We start from the raw sequence: 22,120 nt of genomic DNA on the forward strand, positions 1-22,120 counted from the left end.
TTTACATTCTCATGTGGCTCTTGTTTGAAACCTTAGGTAGCTACTACGTTTATAATGAATGCTAACAATGATTTGGAGTATTACTGTCATGAGAGCCAGCTGTTTGGATACTGCTGAAATCACTGACTTATATATTTATATAGATAACGTTACCGTTCACTTTCACACTTGCACAAACTCTGAACTCTAGTCTAACATGTCATATTTACAACAAATTGCTACCGGCTATAATATTAATTATTCATCATCTCAGCAAACTGATTCCTACAAGGTCGATAATATCTGTGGAAGTGATGGCTCGATACAATGATGTCAAGATTCTTTTGAAAACCTGGGAGCAGTAATTTGTTCAAGAACAGCAAAGAAAGCCCAACACCGTAGCTAGCTAGCTATGTAGCTAGTTATCTATTCAATTTTTGTATCATGCATTACTCGGAGACTACAGTAACTAACATATTGTCTTTCCCACTCTGACTTGTTCTATTATTCAGGGCGATATTGACGGAGCCCCAGAAGAGACTAAAAGTAAGTGCATATCAATAATCAACGGACTCCCTGCATTAACAGAACCAAACACAGGATCAATACACTGCTGTCCTTAGGCTTGTATTCGTTAAGGAGCACTGTAGCAAAACGTTTAGCAACAGATGAACAAAAACAAGTGTTTCTTATTGGACAAATTCAGCTAGGTCTCTCCGTTTTGGTCCGTTTGCTTCTACTGAATAGGACCCAGGTATCCTCCTATAATTCATGTCAGTTACTGAAATATGTTGCTTTGAATTTTGTGTTTCTGCGTGTGTTTCACAGAGCTCCACAAAGAATATCGAACGCTCAAGCAAGCAAATAAATGGGCACACAGACCCAACACCTGCCTCACAGACTCAATCAGGTTTTGTCTGTAGATAGCGACAGCCGTCGCTGTTGCCAGAGAGAAAAGGTAGGTTACATTCGGTTCAGTATAATTGTATTGTTATAAATCTCCTTAACTCCAGTTATAATTTATTAACTGTACTTAAAGGTGCAATTTGAGATTGGTACATACATTTTGGGATTTTTCAAATAATGATAATGATACCCATTGACTGCTTTGTTGCAGATTTCCCATTTTAATATGTTTTCTCTTTGAAGGACTCGGGTTGCTGGGGCACTCAGCTGAACTGTAAGAGCATGCCGGTGGCTGCCCCCAAACTGACTCTGACAGCCAAGGAAAGGGAGTCCCGCCAAGCCTCGGCCCAGTACTTTGACATGAAGCTCAAGTCAAACCTGGACCTGGGAGCTCTAACAAAGGCACGGTCTGTGTGTGTCCAGTTCCACATGTTGTGTTTTGCAAACTCTGTAGCATAAATGTGATTTGCATAGATGAAGACTTAGTGTAAAATGCAAACATCAATTGCAAGAAATCATGAATCAGATGTGGAGAATTTGGAGCTCTGCCATTTATACATTTTTCCTGCACTATAAACTGTTTGTAGGAGAGACCGGTTTCTCTGAAGAAGTCGTTCACTCCTCGTGGAACACCTCTGAAGTCATGGAAAGATGTCCAGAGCCCATACCCTGCAGCTGGAGCTGCAGACAGACATACCCTGCAGCTGGAGATGCGGGCAGACAGCCATACCCTACAGCTGGAGCTGCAGACAGCCATACCCTGCAGCTGGAGCTGCAGACAGCCATACCCTACAGCTGGAGCTGCGGGCAGACAGACATACCCTGCAGCTGGAGCTGCGGACAGACAGACATACCCTGCAGCTGGAGCTGCGGACAGACAGACATACCCTGCAGCTGGAGCTGCAGGCAGACAGACATACCCTGCAGCTGGAGCTGCGGGCAGACAGACATACCCTACAGCTAAGCAGCGGGCAGACAGCCATACCCTACAGCTGGAGCTGCAGGCAGACAGACATACCCTACAGCTGGAGCTGCGGGCAGACAGACATACCCTATAGCTGGAGCTGCGGGCAGACAGACATACCCTGCAGCTGGAGCTGCGGACAGACAGACATACCCTGCAGCTGGAGCTGCAGGCAGACAGACATACCCTGCAGCTGGAGCTGCGGGCAGACAGACATACCCTACAGCTAAGCAGCGGGCAGACAGCCATACCCTACAGCTGGATCTGCAGGCAGACAGACATACCCTATAGCTGGAGCTGCGGGCAGACAGACATACCCTACAGCTGGAGCTGCGGGCAGACAGACATACCCTACAGCTGGAGCTGCGGGCAGACAGACATACCCTGCAGCTGGAGCTGCGGACAGACAGACATACCCTGCAGCTGGAGCTGCGGACAGACAGACATACCCTGCAGCTGGAGCTGCGGGCAGACAGACATACCCTGCAGCTGGAGCTGCGGGCAGACAGACATACCCTACAGCTGGAGCTGCGGGCAGACAGCCATACCCTGGAGCTGCAGGCAGACAGACATAACCTACAGCTGGAGCTGCGGACAGACAGACATACCCTGCAGCTGGAGCTGCGGGAAGACAGCCATACCCTACAGCTGGAGCTGCGGGCAGACAGACATATCCTGCAGCTGGAGCTGCAGGCAGACAGATATGCCCTGTTATCCCCTCTGCCAAAGCGAGCCAAAACACGTCAAGACCTGGCCTCTCCAATGCAGACAGGGCCAGAACACCCAGAGCAGCTGCCGGAGGAGCCCTTTGAGCCCCTAACAGCCTTCACGCCCTCCAAGCTATGGTCTCCTGCAGCGGGGGTATCCTCATCATACAGACAGGCAGGCAGCAGGGCCCAGCAGCTCAGACAGACCTTCACCAAGAGGCTGACCTCTGTATTTGATGAGGTGGGTGACGCAGAGTAGCCGGTTGTGGGTAATTTGTCTCTTGCCGTGGAAGCGGCGATGAGGTCGCCGCACGCCAAAAGGGGAGGCGCTGGCAAGGGAGAGATTGCAGGACGTGCCGCCAGTTCCTTTGTCACACCTTCCAGGCAGAACGAAGGGGCAACTCTCCTGGGGGAGAGGGCTTCCAAGAGTACCATGCCACAGGATCTGCCTTCTCCTGACGAGCACCAGCCCCAGGTTGGTGGTGGCGTAACGTCTGCGACAGACCCAGCTGGACAACGCTCCTCATTAGGGTCTGGCTCTGGAGGAGGAGAGGATGAAGAAACCAGATCAGGTCTCAAAGGACAGGCAGAGGGCGGTACGATAGAGGAGACCGCCGTCGGCGCCACCACTGCCAAGAAATCTCGAGTGAGGGCCAGACAGGGCCGGGGAGGAGAGGATGTGGAGGAGGCAAGAGTGTTAACGCAGCCACCGCAGGCCGAAGGTGATGAGCTCGGATTGGAGAAGAAGGGTACAAAGAAAAGGGGTGGAAAAAGACACAGGAATCCTGACACAGATGGAGAGAACCCTGCAGCCACGGAGAAAGAGGAGTGGGTGGTGAAAAAGAGGAGAAGGACAGATAAAGCCCCCCAAGCGAGGAAGAAGGCTAAGACAGCGATCAGGAGGATGGTGACGTCACAGAGAAGGAAGTGGTGAAGCAGAAACCAAGGGTTCCACAGGAGAACCTGCTAGGAGGTGGATGAGACATCAAATCTGCCAGGAACAGAGGGAGCAACACTATGAGACCTAAGTGGGTTATACTCTATATTACCCTGAGACTACTAATATATTTCAACAAATAATATTATTTATATTTACAAATTGACCTATGCACTTGCAAGAGCCCCTTTAAATACATATTCCTCATTGACTGTAATTGTCATATAACTGGACCTTAATTTTACAAATGTAATTGTTTTGTATTAATGTGATTTTTCTGTTGCTCCATTCATCTATCCAGAGCCACCATGAACTCGGACGGTAACTTTGAAGATCAACCTGAAAAAGAAGTCTCACGTCAAAGGATACGTATGTAGGGGCGCTGGCCTACGGAAGCAGGTAAGAACTTTAGTAGCAATAGTAGCATTGCAAAATACATACAGTACCATTTATTGATTCTCTGTTTTGAGTACAGTTGAACAGCATACTAGTTGAACAGCATACTGTCTGTCCCTGCCTAGGAAGACAGTATGTATGTATATATGATATCAGCATATAGCAGCATTTGTCCTGTTTTCTCTCTGTTTCAGCTAAAGGGGGAGATGTTTGGAGGGCCAGACTCAAGGTTTAGAGGGGGCTTCTGCAGAAGAGGCAGAGGAGGGTTTAGAGGCAGCTTCGGAGGGTTCAAACGTCCAGGTGACAGCTGCTTCAAGTGTGGAGGCATAGGACACTGGGCTATGAACTGCAAGGGCAGAGGTGAGAGGTCAGGACACTGGGCTATGAACTGCAAGGGCAGAGGTGAGAGGTCACAGGACATACACTGAAGAATGCTACACACCAACAACTCACTATGAGCCGTGGTAGCAAAATTAGCTTGTTTAGATGATTGGTTCTTCAGAAACTAGTCTCATTTACCACATCATGCTTATCTTTACTCATCTTTAAGTTGATATATAAAGTACTGTACTAAACAGTTTTCTTTGATGCACCGGAGGTCTGTTGAGCAAGGTCAGGTGCAACATTACAGGACATTCAGATAGAAATGTATTTTGTTCAACAGATCTGATTCTCTGTCCTATATAATAGTAATTTTTGCTCTCTACATGACATTTCTGTCTGCAACATTTGGTAAGTTTCTCCCTATTGAATACATCCCTGTACCCTGTGAATGTTATATATTGACTGTTATATAACCCCTATTTAACCTTTTGTGTGCCCCTCCTGTTTCCAGTTGCAGCTCCAGTAGACAGTGCTGCTGCTGATGAGGCATCTGCGGTTGAGGAGGAGCCCTTGGAGCTGCCAACCTTGGAGGAGGTTGCCCGGGCAACAGGAACTCTGCGTTCCGAGCCTCTGGGTATGTCATTGTCACCCTGTCTGGTGATGAGATTTACTTTAGTGAAAATGTTGAGGCAGATTCTCTCTTCAATCTCAATCAAAATATTCCCAACGTACATACCAAATGGCACCCTATTCACTATATTGTGCACTACTTTTGACCTTAGCCCTATTGGCCCTGCTCAAAAGTAGGGCTCTGTGAAGGGGATAGGGTGGCCCTGCTCAAAAGTAGGTGTCTGTGAAGGGGATAGGGTGGCCCTGCTCAAAAGTAGGTCTCTGTGAAGGGGATAGGGTGGCCCTGCTCAAAAGTAGGTCTCTGTGAAGGGGATAGGGTGGCCCTGCTCAAAAGTAGGTGTCTGTGAAGGGGATAGGGTGGCCCTGCTCAAAAGTAGGGCTCTGTGAAGGGGATAGGGTGGCCCTGCTCAAAAGTAGGGCTCTGTGAAGGGGATAGGGTGGCCCTGCTCAAAAGTAGGGCTTTGTGAAGGGGATAGGGTGGCCCTGCTCAAAAGTAGGTGTCTGTGAAGGGGATAGGGTGGCCCTGCTCAAAAGTAGGTGTCTGTGAAGGGGATAGGGTGCTATTTGGACACGCATACTTTGAAGCATTACAATAAGCTAAATAGACACTAACTTTGTAGAAATAGGACTGATTAAAATCCTCCCCATACACTCAGTAACTTTGTTGATCCAGTTGATATAGTTTGTTGATAAGCGAGGTTCTAACAGTGTATCTGTCAGCTGTGAGTATTTCACCCAAGTCTAACTCCCTTCAGTAGCCCAGAGCATCTGTTTCACTAGTAGAACACAACAAATAAATAAAAACAACACACACTTTGGGTTACAATGGGCTGGTCCTGTGCCTGTGATGTTAAAAGCAGTCTTTTATGGTGAAGGCCTCGGGCCCTGGCACAGTGTCTACCCAGCACAACAGAGTGGAAACCATCCGTCTTTCCACTCTCTGTAATACATCTCCACTCTCCACATGTCTGAACGCAGGCCCCAGACATCCCAACTGGAGATAAAACCACAACTCCAAACTCAAGCGGCTATTTAGTTTAGCTGGATACAGTCTGTACTGTAAGGCATCGGAGCCCGCAAGATGTGTCTAGCATGGACTTAAGGGGGAAAAATGTCACTGGTAAGACCAATCACGGAGGGTCCCCACGGAACGCTCAACACTCATTTTCATAGCACGCCGTGTGTCCCAAATGGCACCCTGTTCCCTATATAGTGCACTACTTGTGACCAGGAAACCCATAGAGCTCTGGTCAGAAGAAGTGCACAATGTAGGGAATAGGGTGCCATTTGGGAAGCACATAGAGTGAAATGCAGCCCCACACACAGACGATGTCCAGCAAACGTTGGAGTGATTGTGCAGGCAGAAACAGAGGCCCCTCTAAACCAAGACGGAACAGGCAGACCTACAGTTTAAAACTAGATGAGCATAACAGCTCCTCCACTGTCTGGCAAAGCAATGATGTCATGCTACTAAACTAACCTGCATGCCAAAAGGTCAAGGAGCTCATGCTTGCCCCCCTGCAATTCTCTCACTCCGGTTACTTCCTCCCAGTTCCCTGCCCATAACAACAACTGATTTAGGCTCAGTTTCTCCCGACTCCAATACAAACCTCAGTCATAACAAACTCGACACCAAAGCTGACCCTTAGACCAGTGGTGGAATTAGGTCATTACAGTTCTGTACGTGAGGTCCCTCTGACGATGGATACGTCCCAAATGACACCCTATTCCCTTTACAGTGCACCCTATTCTCTTTATAGTACACCCTATTCCCTTTATAGTGGACCCTATTACCTGTGTAGTACACTTTATTATCTTTATAGTACACTTTATTCTCTTTATAGTGCACCCTATTCTCTTTATAGTACACTTTATTATCTTTATAGTGCACCCATTCCCTTTATAGTGCACCCTATTCTCTTTATAGTACACCCTATTCCCTGTGTAGTACACTTTATTCTCTTTATAGTACACCCTGTTCCCTGTATAGTACACTTTATTCTCTTTATAGTGCACCCTATTCTCTTTATAGTACACCCTGTTCCCTGTGTAGTACACTTTATTCTCTTTATAGTACACTTTATTCCCTTTATAGTGCACCCTGTTCTCTTTATAGTGCACCCTATTCCCTTTATAATACACCCTATTCCCTTTATAGTACACCCTGTTCCCTGTATAGTACATCCTATTTCCTGTATAGTACACCCTGTTCTCTGTATAGTACACCCTGTTCCCTGTATAGTACACCCTGTTCCCTGTATAGTACAGCCTGTTCCCTGTATAGTACACCCTGTTCCCTGTATAGTACACCCTGTTCCCTGTATAGTACACTCTATTCCCTTTGTAGTATACCCTGTTCCCTGTATAGTACACCCTGTTCCCTGTTTAGTACACCCTGTTCCCTGTATAGTACTCCCTGTTCCCTGTTTAGTACACCCTAGTACACCCTGTTCCCTGTATAGTACACCCCTGTTCCCGGAATAGTACATCCTGTTTCCTGTATAGTACACCCTGTTCCCTGTATAGTACACCCTGTTTCCTGTATAGTACACCCTGTTTCCTGTATAGTACACCCTGTTCCCTGTATAGTACACCCTGTTCCCTGTATAGTACTCCCTGTTCCCTGTATAGTACTCCCTGTTCCCTGTATAGTACTCCCTGTTCCCTGTATAGTACACCCTGTTCCCTGTATAGTACTCCCTGTTCCCTGTATAGTACTCCCTGTTCCCTGTATAGTACTCCCTGTTCCCTGTATAGTACTCCCTGTTCCCTGTATAGTACACCCTGTATAGTACACTCTGTTCTCTGTATATTACACTCTGTTCCCTGTATAGTACACTCTGTTATTTTTATAATTGTAAAATAAAGGGAATACGGTAAGATTTGGGACGTAACCTGTCTATCTCTGTTACACAGTGGCGCCCCCCAGTGTTAAAGAGGAGAATGAGTGTCAGGGAGAGAAGCAGCAGGAGGATGGTGATGAGGTCTTGTTGAATGTGATCAGGCCAGACTACAAACGCCCTCCTTCTCCGCCCCCCATGCAGCCCCTCTACCCCCTATGGAGGACGGAAAAGTGCAAGGTACCCAGTTTTTTCGTTTGTTTGTTGTAAATACAATTATTCAATTAATTGTTTCTAGGCCTAGTATCTGTAAAGCACAACTGCTTATGTAAAAAGAGCTTTATAAAATACATTTGATTTAGTTGATTGATTCAGCGAATCAAATAACTAGTACAGTAGGGTTTATATACCTATTTTCTTACTTTGTTTCTGCAGTGGCGCGTTCTGAAGTTTATGAAGCACTCAAAGACTTTGGGTACAAGTCTTTCAGACCAGGGCAGGAACAGGCCATCATGACAATTATATCAGGTATGCAGGTAGAGGGTAAAACACAGTGAACAGAATTATACAGTACTTAATTTACTACCTCAGTAAATTGATATTGTCGAGATTGAACAAGTGGTCGCTTCCTCACATACAGATTTGTGTTTGTTACAAGCATGATGCTCACTTTGTGTGTGTGTCCCTCCAGGTCTGTCCACTCTAGTGGTGCTCTTCACAGGCATGGGGAAGTCTCTGTGCTACCAGCTGCCTGCCTACCTCTATGCCCAGAGGTCCAACAGTATCACTCTTCTGGTATCACCACTGGTATCTCTAATGGACGATCAGGTAACATATCTGTCCCCTAGTTATACAACACATTATTGATACGGACACTGTCTTGTGAATGTCTCAATTAAGGTCATTGAATGAAATACTGACAGTAAATTATTTTGTCTCTTTAGCTATCTGGATTCCCATCCACACTGAAAGCAGCTGCTATTCACTCCAATATGTCTAAAAAACAGAGGGAGGCAACCATTGAAAAGGTACTGACATCCGATTACAATCTGCCGAGTTAGAGCATAGTTTATCTAGTCCTAAACATCGACTTCCTCTCTATTTTTGCATAACATTTATATATTTCAGACTTGAACTGAATTAAATATGCCACACGCTTTTATCCAAACCGACTTAGTCAATCTTGCTCTACCATACCAACTGAGCTGTTGATCATGTTGATCTGGTATTAGGGTTCTATATCTCTCAGTGATGTCTTTTTGCTCATGTATAACCTGTCCGTGTCATCTGTCCGTGTCATCTGTCCGTGTCATCTGTCCGTGTCATCTGTCTGTGTGATGCCATGAAGCTGCTACTACAATGTTGTCAGTCATATTTGCATTGATGTTGGTGGTGATTTTCATGACAATAAAGTTTCCTGATTTGATTGTATATGCTTTGGCTATCTCTGTCTGTGTGTTCCCTCCAGGTTGAGGCAGGTGAGGTCCATTTCCTGCTCCTGTCCCCTGAGGCGTTGGTAGGTGGAGGTCACTCTGGCTTTGCCTGTCTGCCCCCAGCTGACCAGCTCCCCCCGGTGGCCTTTGCCTGTATTGACGAGGCCCACTGTGTCTCAGAGTGGTCCCACAACTTCAGGCCCGGCTACCTGCGTCTCTGCAAGGTGAGATCTGGTCATTGACCAGCCAATATATGATAAACAGCAACTATCAAGTAAGTGTCAGTTCAGAGAAGAGCAGAAGCTCTGTTCTTTCCACTTAGTTTCCATGTCTGCAAATGAACCATTGTAACTCGCTGTCAGGAATCTCTAAATCCACTCTCAACTCACAAAACAAGCAAAACCAAAGATTTTTGGTAGGAGCAAATGATATGTCATCTCATCTCTCATATATAGAACCGCCAATGGCCTCTTTGTGTATAAAACATTTATTAACTCATTTAAAATGAATATAATAACTCAATGTTTTTTAAGTCCTTTCTTAAATTAGGAGCATGTCTCTTACCATTATAGCTGTACATGGTTACACACATACAGTAAATGCCATTCTTCCCCTCAGTGTTAAAGTGCCCTCTTAGTGTATGTTCAGTCTCCTAGGTGTTGAGGGACCGTCCAGGTCATCTACACACCGCTAGACGATATTAGCCTGCTGAGCTAAAGCCTAGGCATTACTGTAGCTCAAGGAGCTAACGTCAGTCTTCAGGTCTCAGGTAGGTTTTTAACTGAACCACCTCTGTTCCATCTCCTAGGTGTTGAGGGACCCTCTGGGCGTGCGTTGCCTGCTGGGTCTGACTGCCACCGCCACCCTGTCCACAGCCCTGGACATCGCTCAACACCTGGACATCACTGACCAGGACGGTATTGCTGTCCGCTCGGCCGCCGTGCCTGACAACCTGCAGCTGTCTGTCTCCATGGACCGAGACAAGGACTAGGTAGGATAGCAACGTGCACACACACACACACACACACACACACACACATACGATTGAGGTTAGGGGTGTGTTGACATGCAAATACTCGTAATTGTATCCATAAATTGACAGTTGATAGGCAGATCAAATGATACTTGTAATTGTAAAAAAATAAAGTGTCTTAATATTCCTAAATAGATGTTGGCAAAATACCTCCCTGTACATTCTCACTGCAAAAAAGCTGCAGATTAGTAGCAGCGAGCGGAGGGGTGTGTGTCTGTCCTCAACTTCCAGTGGGCAGCCAAGTTTGCCGTTACTTAGTCAGAATGCTTGCCAACGTTTCATATTTTTCCCCTAACCTTGACCCACTTGTTAGATATTATGCTCATATTGATAGCAAACCGTCCTTACGGTGTGATTAATCATAGTGGGTGGCAGCAGCAATCTAAATGATCAGACCAGAAACATGATTCTTAATTTTCTAAATCGTTCAGTGATCATGTGAAATTATGAAGTGAGTGAACGGGGAAATACAGATTCACTCTATCCAATCAGAGCAGCAGGATCAATGTACAGCCCGCCCTTCTCTTTACCGACAGGCAAACTAGCACGCACATGACTGGCTCTATTTGTCATTTGTACCCCCTTTTTTCATGATATTAAATTGATATTAAATTCCCACCGCTGCAACTCCCATACGGACTTAGAAAGGTCGAGAGCCGTGCGTCCTCCGAAACATGACCCCGCCAAGCCACACTGCTTCTTGACATAATGCCCGCTTAACCCGGAAGCCAGCCGCACCAATGTGTTGGAGGAAACGCCGTACAACTGGCGACCGTGTCAGAGGGCATGCGCCCCGGCCCACCACAAGGAGTCTCTAGAGTGCGATGGGACAAGGACTTCCCGGCCAGCCAAACCCTCCCCTAACCCGGATGACGCTGGGCCAATTGTGCACCACCTCATGGGTCTCCTGGTTGTGGCCGGCTGCGACACAGCCTGGGTTCGAACCCGGGTGACGCCTATTGCACTGCGATGCAGTACCTTAGACCGCTGCGCCACTCGGGAGGCCCGACTGACTCAAGGACAGAACGTATAGTTTAGAAACTGTGACTGACTGACATGAGAAACATACTTGGATTATGGATAATTACAAAAAATACTTGTATCCAGAAAATGTCCCATATCTGTTACGATACTCATTTTGTCTGACTACTCTGCACACCCTTAGTTGAGGTGTTTAGTGTAGTGAAACATTCAGAATGTTCAGAACCTAGAACTGTAGTAGATAGATCTGACATCATTCATTGTTTTACATCAGAAATGTATTGTAGAACAGATACTCAAATTCAATCAATCAAATGTATTTATAAAGCCCTTCTTACATCAGCTGATGTCACAAAGTGCTGTACAAAAACCCAGTGACTCAAGCCACTCAAGTGACGCACCCCTCCTAGGGACGGCATGGAAGAGCACCAGTAAGCCAGTGACTCAGCCCCTGTAATAGGGTTAGAGGCAGAGAAAGGGGAACTGGCAAAGCAGAGACGGCAAGGGCAGTTCGTTAATCCAGAGCCTTTCCGTTCACCTTCACACTCCTGGGCCAGACTACACTCAATTGTAGGACCTACTGAAGACTTAAAGGTTGAGACTGTATATCTGCAACATTTGTGAGTGTGTATGCTGTGCAGGCCAGGATGCAAATATGTGTTTTCTTCCAAAGACTTTGATCATTTGATTGAGCCTGCTTGGATGGAGTTTTTAATTTGGGACTATGTCATCGCTCATCCGTTCCTTAGGCCAGGCAAGCCCAATCAAGCAGAGCTAAACTATTTGAAAGAAAACTAATAGGGTGCGTTCGTAAATTCACTGTCTACTCCGATTTCAGAGCACTCTCGTCTGAGTGTACCAGAGTGCAGAATAATAATAATTCCACACCCGTTGAATATGGTCGGTGCCAGTAATTGTTGGCAAAAAATATTTCCAGCAGCACAGTTTCAGTCGCCAACACCTCTGGATAACATGAAAACAGCCTAACCAGCACTGCTAAAATGGTCAGAGTGAGGTGAGTTCATTTTTTTGTCTGGAAGTAGCTAGCAAGCTAGCCAACTTTAGCCAGTTAGCTTGGGTGCTTGAGGTCAGAATGCTTGGATCAACCCTACTCCTCTGCCAGAGCATCCAGTTTCCCCCCCTGAGAGTGAAACGCTCTGAATTTATGAACAGACAATCTGACAACGCTTTAAATTTACGAACGCCCAGAGCACACTCTGGCACTCCAGAATGAATTTACGAACACACCCATAGTATCAGGATCGTTGCACTTGCGCCTAGAAATAGATGAAAAGGTATGAGCACATGGCGAGTTGTGATTTATATCAAAAAATAAATGCTGCTGTAGCTATTTTAAAAGTATTTCTGCCGTTTTGTTTCCTAACTGGTCGCTAATCACATAAAGAACTATGTGGAGTCCCATATATGTCTTAGGGCTCTCTTTATGTAGTGTTGTGGTGTCTCTCTTGTCGTGATTTGTGTTTAGCCCTATATTTGTGTTTATTTTATTTTAATCCCAGCCCCCGTCCCCGCAGGAGGCCTTTTGCCTTTTGGTAGGCAGTCATTGTATATAATAATTTGTTCTTATCTGTCTTCCCTAGTTAAATTAAATACAAATATATATCCCAACTTGCACACGGCAATAGTGAGTGAATTGCTGTTAGATTAATTTTCCGAAGCGCACATACATAGTAGTTTTGTAGACTTTCGGGTAAATTCAACAAAGTGTGACTTTGTCCGTGTTTCTTGGTTATTCACACGCTAGGTTGTTTTTCTATGTTAATTTGAGCTTGCTCAACTGCTAGCAAAGAGACATAGGAGAATCTCACCTCTCACAGACGGTCATGTCTTGAATGGATATATTTTCTAGTCAAAACCCTCACAGACCGATGCTGCGTTCAAAACAATTGGAAACTCGGAAATCTCCGACTTGACGACTCCAGTGCATTCAAGGCAACTGGGAACTCGGGAGGGGGGGGGAGCGAACTCCTGACTTGGAACTGGGAATCCTAAGTCAGAAACTTGTGAGTGAGTGCTGACTTTACGACCTGAAGATCACTGACATCATGGTTTTCCCGAGCTCCCAATTGTCTTGAAAGCACCAAGACATGCCAGTTCCCCATACCACGGTAATCTCCCACCTTTTAAAGGGGAAGCTGAAAATGTGTCTCACCTAAGTGACTCAAATGTTTGAGAATACATTGTGCTTGATTGAGCATGGAACACTCCAAAAACCTTTTATTCATGAACTTTTTGTCATTTCTTATCATAAAAACACTCTTCCTAAAATACTTTCATTCTGCTCCAAAATGTCTTTGTGTGCTCTTACATTTTTCAACTTAAAAAAAATGTAAAAAATGTCAGCATAGAGCCCTGAGTATTTGAACCCTGCGTGTGCCTTTCCCCTGTCCAGGCCCTGGTGTCTCTGCTGAAGGGAGAGAGTTTCGGGTCTCTGGAGTCCGTCATCGTCTACTGCACCAGGAGAGACGAGGCCACCCGTATATCTGCCCTGCTCAGGACCTGCCTCCAGGGGGTGCTGTTGCCAGCCAGGAGGAAGATGACAACCCTATAGGGAAGAAGAAGAAAGCTTTGGGTACCTATCTATTTGGCTTGATGACAATAGGAGATTAGGAGTTTTCAAGCACTTGTACTCTGAGACGCTTTGTGAATACGGGCCCTGACCTCTCTCTGCTGTGTTTCCTCAGCCAGGAAGAAGATCCGTAAGCCTCTGAAGTGGATGGCCGAGTCCTACCACGCCAGCATGTCGTCATCCGAGCGCCGTCGTGTCCAGAACAGCTTCATGTGTGGAGAGCTGTGCATGGTGGTTGCCACGGTAGCCTTCAGCATGGGCCTGGACAAGTCGGACGTGCGCTGCATCGTGCACTACAACATGCCCAAGAGCTTTGAGAGCTACGTGCAGGAGATCGGGAGGGCCGGGAGAGACGGAGTACCGGCCCACTGTCATCTCTTCCTGGATCCTGAGGTGAGGTTTCTCAAGATTGTTTCTCAAGGCACATCTATGCAGATACTGTGGACTACTACACTGTGAAGAAGCTGGTGCAGAAGGTGTTTCCTCCCTGCAAGTGCAGTCAGGTCTACCAGAAGTAGCAGGATCTAGCCAGGGTAATGTTGACATACTTATGTATTCTTTCCCCATTCTCTCCATCTACACTCATTATATGAACCCTAATTAAAGGTCCACTGAAACATGATTTATTTATTTTATTTTGCCGCCTGTGTTTTATATATATTTCCACACTATGAGGTTGGAATACTTCTGTGAAATTGTGATGATTATGCCCTTTTTAGTATAAGAGCTGTTTGGAAAAAAACACCTGCAATTTCAGCCTGTTTTGGTGGGATGGAGTTTTGGCCTGCCTGGTGACGTCACCAAATTAGTTAACCGACCAATAAGAGAGTTCCAAACCTCTCTGCCAAGAGCTCGTTTTCCGTTTTTCCCTCCCCACTCAGACTAGCTAAATTCTTCCTTGAGAAATTGCATTCACAGCAAGGTACTTAATTGTTACCCATAAATGATTAGATATTAAAATTAAAAGGGCTGCATTGGATCTTTTAAGACATAAAAAAAAAGCAAAACTTGATTTAGAATTCATGTCAAAATGTTTATTTTAACAAGTTTTATTGCACCATAGAATTAAATAGAATTCCTTCATTGTAATGTAATTTGTCTCTGTGTAGGACATAAACCAAGCATATCTTTTTGAGGAGTTGTTCTCATTTCTTTCCCGCTGTCTTAGGCTCTGGAGGAGGTTGACGACTCCGAGATGATGGAACTGATGGACACCTGTGATGAGACCTCTGCTGCAGCACCAGAACAAACAAAGGAGACTAGTCAAAACACCCCCTTTGAGCAGTGGAACAGGCCAAAGTCTCTACTGAGGACAAGGATGTACCAACTCTTCAACCATCGGAGGGGAAGCAGAAAGAACCACCAGAGTTGAGTGTTCCACTTCCCCGGAGAGGGGATGGCGAACAGGAAGAGGAGGAGGGGCCAGGGGGAGGTGATGATTGGCCCACGACTAGGGTGTGTCACACCCATGAGAGGGCCGTCCCTATGCAGGACACTGTGGAAGCCCTGGACATCACTGAGGAAGGTGAGTACCTCACTATACCTAACACAGGACAGGTGAAATGTCTTGTCTGTTGTTTAATTCAATAAAACGGCCAATTGTGTCACTCAGATAATTGATTCAAGGATCAGAAAACAGTAAATATGTCATTAGAATGAAATCCCAGTTTAATGTATATTTTTCTGTCAAGACCAGTGCCCTTCAGACATCAGAGTAACAATGTAACTTGTAAGTCATTGTAAGTCAAAGACTGTCTCTGTGTGTCTCTGTGTGTTTGTCAGGTTTGGAGACTCTGCTGTGCTACCTGGAGCTGCACCGTCAGCAGTGGGTAGAGCTGCTCCACCCCACCCTCTCCGTCTGTAAGATGGTCAGCTCTGCAAACTCACCAAGATGTAGGGCAACATCACAACACCCGGCTCATGTTCATTCATTAGGGCACACCGTATATATTTATTTTTAAACTGTGTGCATTTTCAGTTTGCAGAACCTCGACAAGTACTGCAAACTCACTCTGAACACCTGGCCAGTCTGTTACAGTAGACTGTTTACCTGTAAGAAAAAAGTTCTGTTGGATAGGTTGTGTTTGTGTATAGTATGTAGGTGTGTATTATTTGCTCATGTGACGTTTTTGTGGTCAAGTAAACATTGTAGCAAAGTGTCATTTCTTCAGTGTTGTCACATGAAAAGATATACTCAAATATTTACAAAAATGTGAGTGGTGTACTCACTTTTGTGATATACTGTATATACCACTAGAACATATGTCCCATCACATGTAAATTATTTTGATACATTTTGATGTCATTTCCATAACATTTCGCAGTTTTCTTTCCACAAATGTTTCCTACCATTGAAGCACAATGTTGCATTTTTGCAACGTTTCCAGAAAATTGTACTACACATTTGAGAAAAAAAACAGATTATTGTCATAATCAGAGGCCTAATACAAGTATTTCTGAAGGGTAGTAACATTAATTCCTCATTTGTATCTATGCTTGGGTCTCACAGGGTTAAGGAAATGGATGGCTGGAATGAGGAAGTTAAAATACGAACCTACAAATGTGACTCTCCCATTGTATAAACATTGGTTTATATATTCAAGATTACTCTTATTTGATTTTGAAGTGTCTGCGCCAGCAATTTATTTGACTAAGCCGGTCAAGGTTGGGGCGGCAGGGTAGCCTTGTGGTTAGAGCGGTGGACTAGTAACCGAAAGGTTGCTAGTTCAAATCCCAGAGCTGACAAATCTGTCGTTCTGCCCCTGAACAGGCAGTTAACCCCCCCTAGGCCGTCATTGAAAATAAGAATTTGTTCTTAACTGACTTACCTAGTTAAATAAAGGTTTAACAAAAAAATTGATAACCTAGAACCCATGTTTTATCTTTGAACTGAAATATAAACACATTTTTAAGGAACAAGGTAAAATAAAACTGATGATTAACTCAGGGCCTGGGTCACACAGTATTTCCAGTATTGCACCTTTGTTGCTGCAGAATGGTACAGGATAAGTGTGAAACTGTTATGAGATGGAATAATGCCACGTTGGACCTAAACCTTGTCACACTGTGAACTCTTCAACTTAGAGTTGTGAAAATTTATTTTGGGCTCTACAGTATCTTGAAGCACCCCTGATGTTGCTGCAGTTATGGAGGCTGTGTGTTGGCCATGTCTGTCTTCTCAGGGTCAGAGTGAAAATGCTGACTGACTCCACAGAGAGCAGTGTCCGTTTACTTTAAGTAGCAGATAGTATGACTTCTCTGTCTAATTGGTGATGGTGACCACAAAGTGAGGACATTCTGAGTAACGTCTGCTTGAGGAAATGACTGCAGTGCAGTCTAACTATCAGTTCAGAACAACCTCAGCTCTACATTACTGTAATATAGCTACTGCTGACTTAGGTTTCTGCCAACATGTCTGTAACAGTCTTGAAGGAAGACTTCTGGACAGATAATGTGAACATAACACAATCAATAGACTACAGCTGTTTATCAGATGCTGTAGGTTGAGAAAAAAAATTGTTTGTCTTTGTCTTTTATCTGATTATTTGGGGAAATACGGTGCCTTCAGAAATTATTCACACCCCTTGGCTTCTACCACATTTTGTTCTGTTACAGCTTGAATATAAAATTGATTAAAATATATTTTTTAAATTGTCACTAGCCAACACACATAATACCAATACACAATACCAATAACACACAATACCCCACACAATACCCCATAATGTAAAACTGAAATTATGTTTTTAGACATTTTTACAAATGAAAGCCGAAATGTCTTGAGTCAATAAGTATTCAACCCCTTTGTTATGTCAAACCTAAATAAGTTCAGGAGTAAAAATGTGTTTAACAAGTCACATAAGTTGCATGGCCTCACTCTGTGTCCAATAATAGTGTTTAACATGATTTTTGAATGACTACTTCAGCTCTGTACCCCGCACATACAATTATCTGTAAGGTCCCTCAGTCGAGCAGTGAATTTCAAACACAGATTCAACCACAAAGAACAGGGAGGTTTTCCAATGCCTCGCAAAGAAGGGCACATATTGGTAGATGGGTAAAAATAAAATCCGACTGACTATCCCTTTGAGCCTGGTGAAGTTACTAATTACACTTTGGATGGTGTATCAATACACCCAGTCACTACAAAGATACAGGTGTCCTTCCTCACTCAGTTGCCAGAGAGGAAGGAAACCACTCAGGGATTTCACCATGAAGCCAATGGTAACTTTAAAATAGTTACATCGTTTAGTGGCTGTAATAGGAGAAAACTGATGGATCAACAACATTGTAGTTACTCCACAATACTAATCTAATTGACAGTGAAAATAAGGAAGCCTGTACAGAATACAAATATTCCAAAACATGCTTCCTGTTTGCAACAAGGCACTAAATAAATACTGCAAAAAAGTGGCAAAGGAATTCACTTTTTGTCCTGAATACAATGTGTTATGTTTGGGGCAAATCCAATACAACACATTACTGAGTACCACTCTCCATATTTTTAAGCATAGTAGTGGCTGCATCATGTCATGGGTATGCTTGTAATCGTTAAGGACTGGTGGGTTTTACAGGATAAAAAGAAAATGAATGGAGCTAAGCACATGCAAAATCCTAGAGGAAAACCTGGTTCAGTCTGCTTTCCAACAGAAACTGGGAGATGAATTCACCTTTCAGCAGGACAATAACCTAAAATGCAAGGCCAAATCTACACTGGAGTTGCTTACCAAGAAGACAGTGAATGTTCCTAAGTGGCTAAGTTACAGTTTTGACTTGAATCTATGGCAAGACCTGAAAATGGTTATGATCAACAACCAATTTGACAGAGCTTGAAGAATTTTGAGAAGAATAATGGGCAAATATTGAACAATCCAGGTGTGGAAAGCTCTTAAAGATTTAGCCAGAAGGACTCACAGATGTAATCACTGCCAAAGGTGATTCTACAAAGTATAGACTCAGATGTGGGAATATTTACAGGATGTAAATTTGATATTTCGGTATTTAATATTCAATACATTTGCTAAAATGTCTAAAAGCATGTTTTCACTTTGTTATTATGAAGTATTGTGTGTAGATGACTAAGAAAAATGAATTGTTACATTTTGAATTCAGGCTGTAACACAACAAAATGTGCAATAAGTCAAGGGGTACTATGAATACTTTCTGAAGGCACTGTAGTCTATCAGTGATGACCTTTTGAGATTAAAGTTGTGTAGCTGTAACTCAAGATAAGGTTTATTGTCTCTGTCGACTGTGAACTTTGTCAGGTAGCATGCATTCACTGAATGGGAAGCTAAACTAATTACCTATCCCTGGCAACCTTGTTGTATGGAGAGAGAGTGGGCTATGAAACCAAACATCAAATATATTAAATTATTATTTTGAATGTAGGCTTATGGGGATTTGTTGTGGCAAAATATGAATCAAATATCATGTGTTTAATATTAACAATAATGTTAATATTGCCATAATAACATCAACATTGACCATAATGTTAACATTGACCATAATCATGTTAATATTGACTATAATCATGTTAACATTGACCATAATCATGTTAATATTGACTAATATCATGTTAACATTGACCATAATAATGTTAATATTGACTATAATCATGTTAACATTGACCATAATAATGTTAATATTGACCATAATAATGTTAATATTGACCATAATAATGTTAATATTGACCATAATAATGTTAATATTGACCATAACATCAATATTGACCATGATAATGTTAATATTGACCATGATAATGTTGTTTTTATAAGATCATTACCACATGATGACTGTTCCTTTGATAATGTAATGTCACACGTTCGTTCAAGGCTATGACACGTCACAAACCCATTATATAGATCCAGAAATCCTGCTAGGCCCTTCAGAACAAAATCTCCCACGATGCAGCAGTTTCACGCTCATTGCTCTTCTACTCTGCACATGCCTTTCTTTCATCCAAATATGTTCAAAGTAACACAGGTGGCAAACCACTGAAGGTCTACTTTGGGTACCTCATTGGATATTCATACTCACACTTACATCCAAAGACCCTTCAAACAGCTTCATGTTTGACTTGGAGACAGGGGATCTCCTCCTCATATCCTGTTGACAATGACACAAGGATGTGTTAAACCAGTCTCACCTGGCCCAGCCTCTGTTCTGATGATGTGTTGTAGGGTGGTCGCCCCTAGACACTGATCTTGGGTCAGTTTTCAATTTTCCACAATAATGGTTAGGATTGGGGGAGGGAAAGCTGATCACAGATCTGTACCAAGGGGAAACTTCCCCCCCATAGCTTGAGATGCACTTGTGACAACAGGTGTGTAGCAGGTGTTACAGTAATGGCAGTCCACTAACCATTTTGAGGGCCAGGCGTTTATCTTAGTCATTGTCCCTAAATACTGGACCCAATCATCCAGCCACACGGTCAATACAAATGATGGATGTCCATGGAAAGTATTTTACTCCAGTCTTTCATTTACATTGCGATGGAAGGATCGTGCTCAGACAACACCTTGCCAAACATACATTTTACTCCTGCTCGTTATACTTACACAACATGTAACACAACATTGGTCTCATTCTCATTGGTCAAGTAGATGAACACTTTGTGAATTAGTTAACATGGCAACATATGGCTTCTAGATTATACTGAAGGTTGTGTATGCATTGGTACGTCTTACCTTCTTGGTTTGCCGTGAGAAAGTTTCTCTTAGTCACTGCCAGGAAAAACTATGGGGCTCAATCATCCAGTCACACGGTCAATGCAACATTTTGAATGTTGTCCATGGAAAGTGCAAATAACAGCAACATTTCCCCCTCCCCTTTTAGACCATTCAGACAGTACAAGCAAAATTCTTGCTTGAGAAATTGCCCTTTGCTAAGAAGCTATTTTGATTTATTTTTGACCATTTTAAATTGAAATATTCACAGTAATGTACTTCATTGTACAATTATTTGATATTTAGATAACAACAGCTAGTGATGGTCTTCATCAAGACAGTTGTGGCCATTGAGGGTGTAAGTGTGTCACTTGGCACACATATTTGCCTGTGTTCTTAGCAACATATTGTACTGACATTTAAAAAACTAACTTGCCATTATTTCATAAAAAGTTTATGCTGAGTTTACAATGAAGACAGGTGATTTGGACATGTACCCATCATTCGGGTGAACTGCAATGGTCACTTATTTATGGAATGGTAGAGAAGCACACCTCGCCTCTGGACCAATCAAAGGCTAGCTTACAGGTCGATGAAATCTCTAACTTCGTAATTATAGAGACCTGTATGATGAACTTAAAAACCGCGCGTGGAATGATCTGCGCCACTCGGGAAACAACTCATCGACTAAACTCACTGTTTTAGCACTTATTTTTTGATAATTTTTTTATAGAGTATTTTATCTTTATTGATAAAACAATGGAAACTACATATAAGTATTTCCCCGTTATTCTCCTATGTCTGAGTATTAACCTATTCAGCTATGCGTGGTATTCACCTGTGGATGTATATGACAAAGTGGTGGAGCTCGTGTCGCCAGGAGAGGAATACCTGGATGAAATGTCACTTCGCTCCTTTTTCAAACTGTTAGAGAATCGTGTGCAGTGCCCTGGTGTGTCGTGTGAAAAGGTAACTTTTTTCCTACACTCGCTACAGCTTGCGCTTTAGGAAAGGTCGAGGTCCATTCTGCACCTGTTACTGTGCTGTGCGGTGCGCTATACTACTGGAGACTACGCTGTACGTACAGTCACAGTTCTTTGTTAGACCAATAGCTAAAATATATGCGTATTTTTTTTATTTATCAGTCTCTGACAGAGTTTATTTTTATTTTTATTGATACATATATCTTGAACACTGAGCAATTATAAAGTTAAAGCTTGCTCCATAATGTTTAAAACATATATATATTGTTATTATTACTGTATTATAGATTAAAAACAATAATGATTCGTGTTATTATTACACAGAGAGATATTACATGACGTCAGCATTGCAGATTGTTTTGTACCCGATTTTTGTAACAACATTTATCCCGACCATTATGTTCTTACTATTGCAATGACATAAAACCAACACTAAAACAGGGTAGTAGATATTATAGAACAATGTCTTAGGCTTAAATGGCGTATGGCTGGGTTACAAGTATTAGCATAGCCTTCTATATGACTATTACAATGAGCATACACCCAATATAATATTTTATATTAATGCTTTTCTTTTACATCACCAATTCATTTGAACGTCTTTGTCACGTTCTGACCTCTATTTCCTTTGTTTTGCATTTATTTAGTATGGTCAGGGCGTGAGTTGGGTGGGCAGTCTATGTTTGTTTTTCTATGTTTTGGGTCAGTTCTATGTTTTCGGCCTAGTATGGTTCTCAATCAGAGGCAGG

General features: G+C 43.4%; 1 pseudogene; it reads left to right on the forward strand.

Annotated features, from left to right (window-relative positions):
• The first annotated feature begins 1,167 nt into the window (after positions 1-1,167).
• Positions 1,168-16,315, forward strand: LOC139399012 (uncharacterized; annotated as a pseudogene).
• The last annotated feature ends 5,805 nt before the right edge of the window (positions 16,316-22,120 follow it).

This window comes from Oncorhynchus clarkii, unplaced genomic scaffold, assembly GCF_045791955.1.
Source record: "Oncorhynchus clarkii lewisi isolate Uvic-CL-2024 unplaced genomic scaffold, UVic_Ocla_1.0 unplaced_contig_9525_pilon_pilon, whole genome shotgun sequence".
Classification (NCBI taxonomy): Eukaryota; Metazoa; Chordata; class Actinopteri; order Salmoniformes; family Salmonidae; genus Oncorhynchus; species Oncorhynchus clarkii.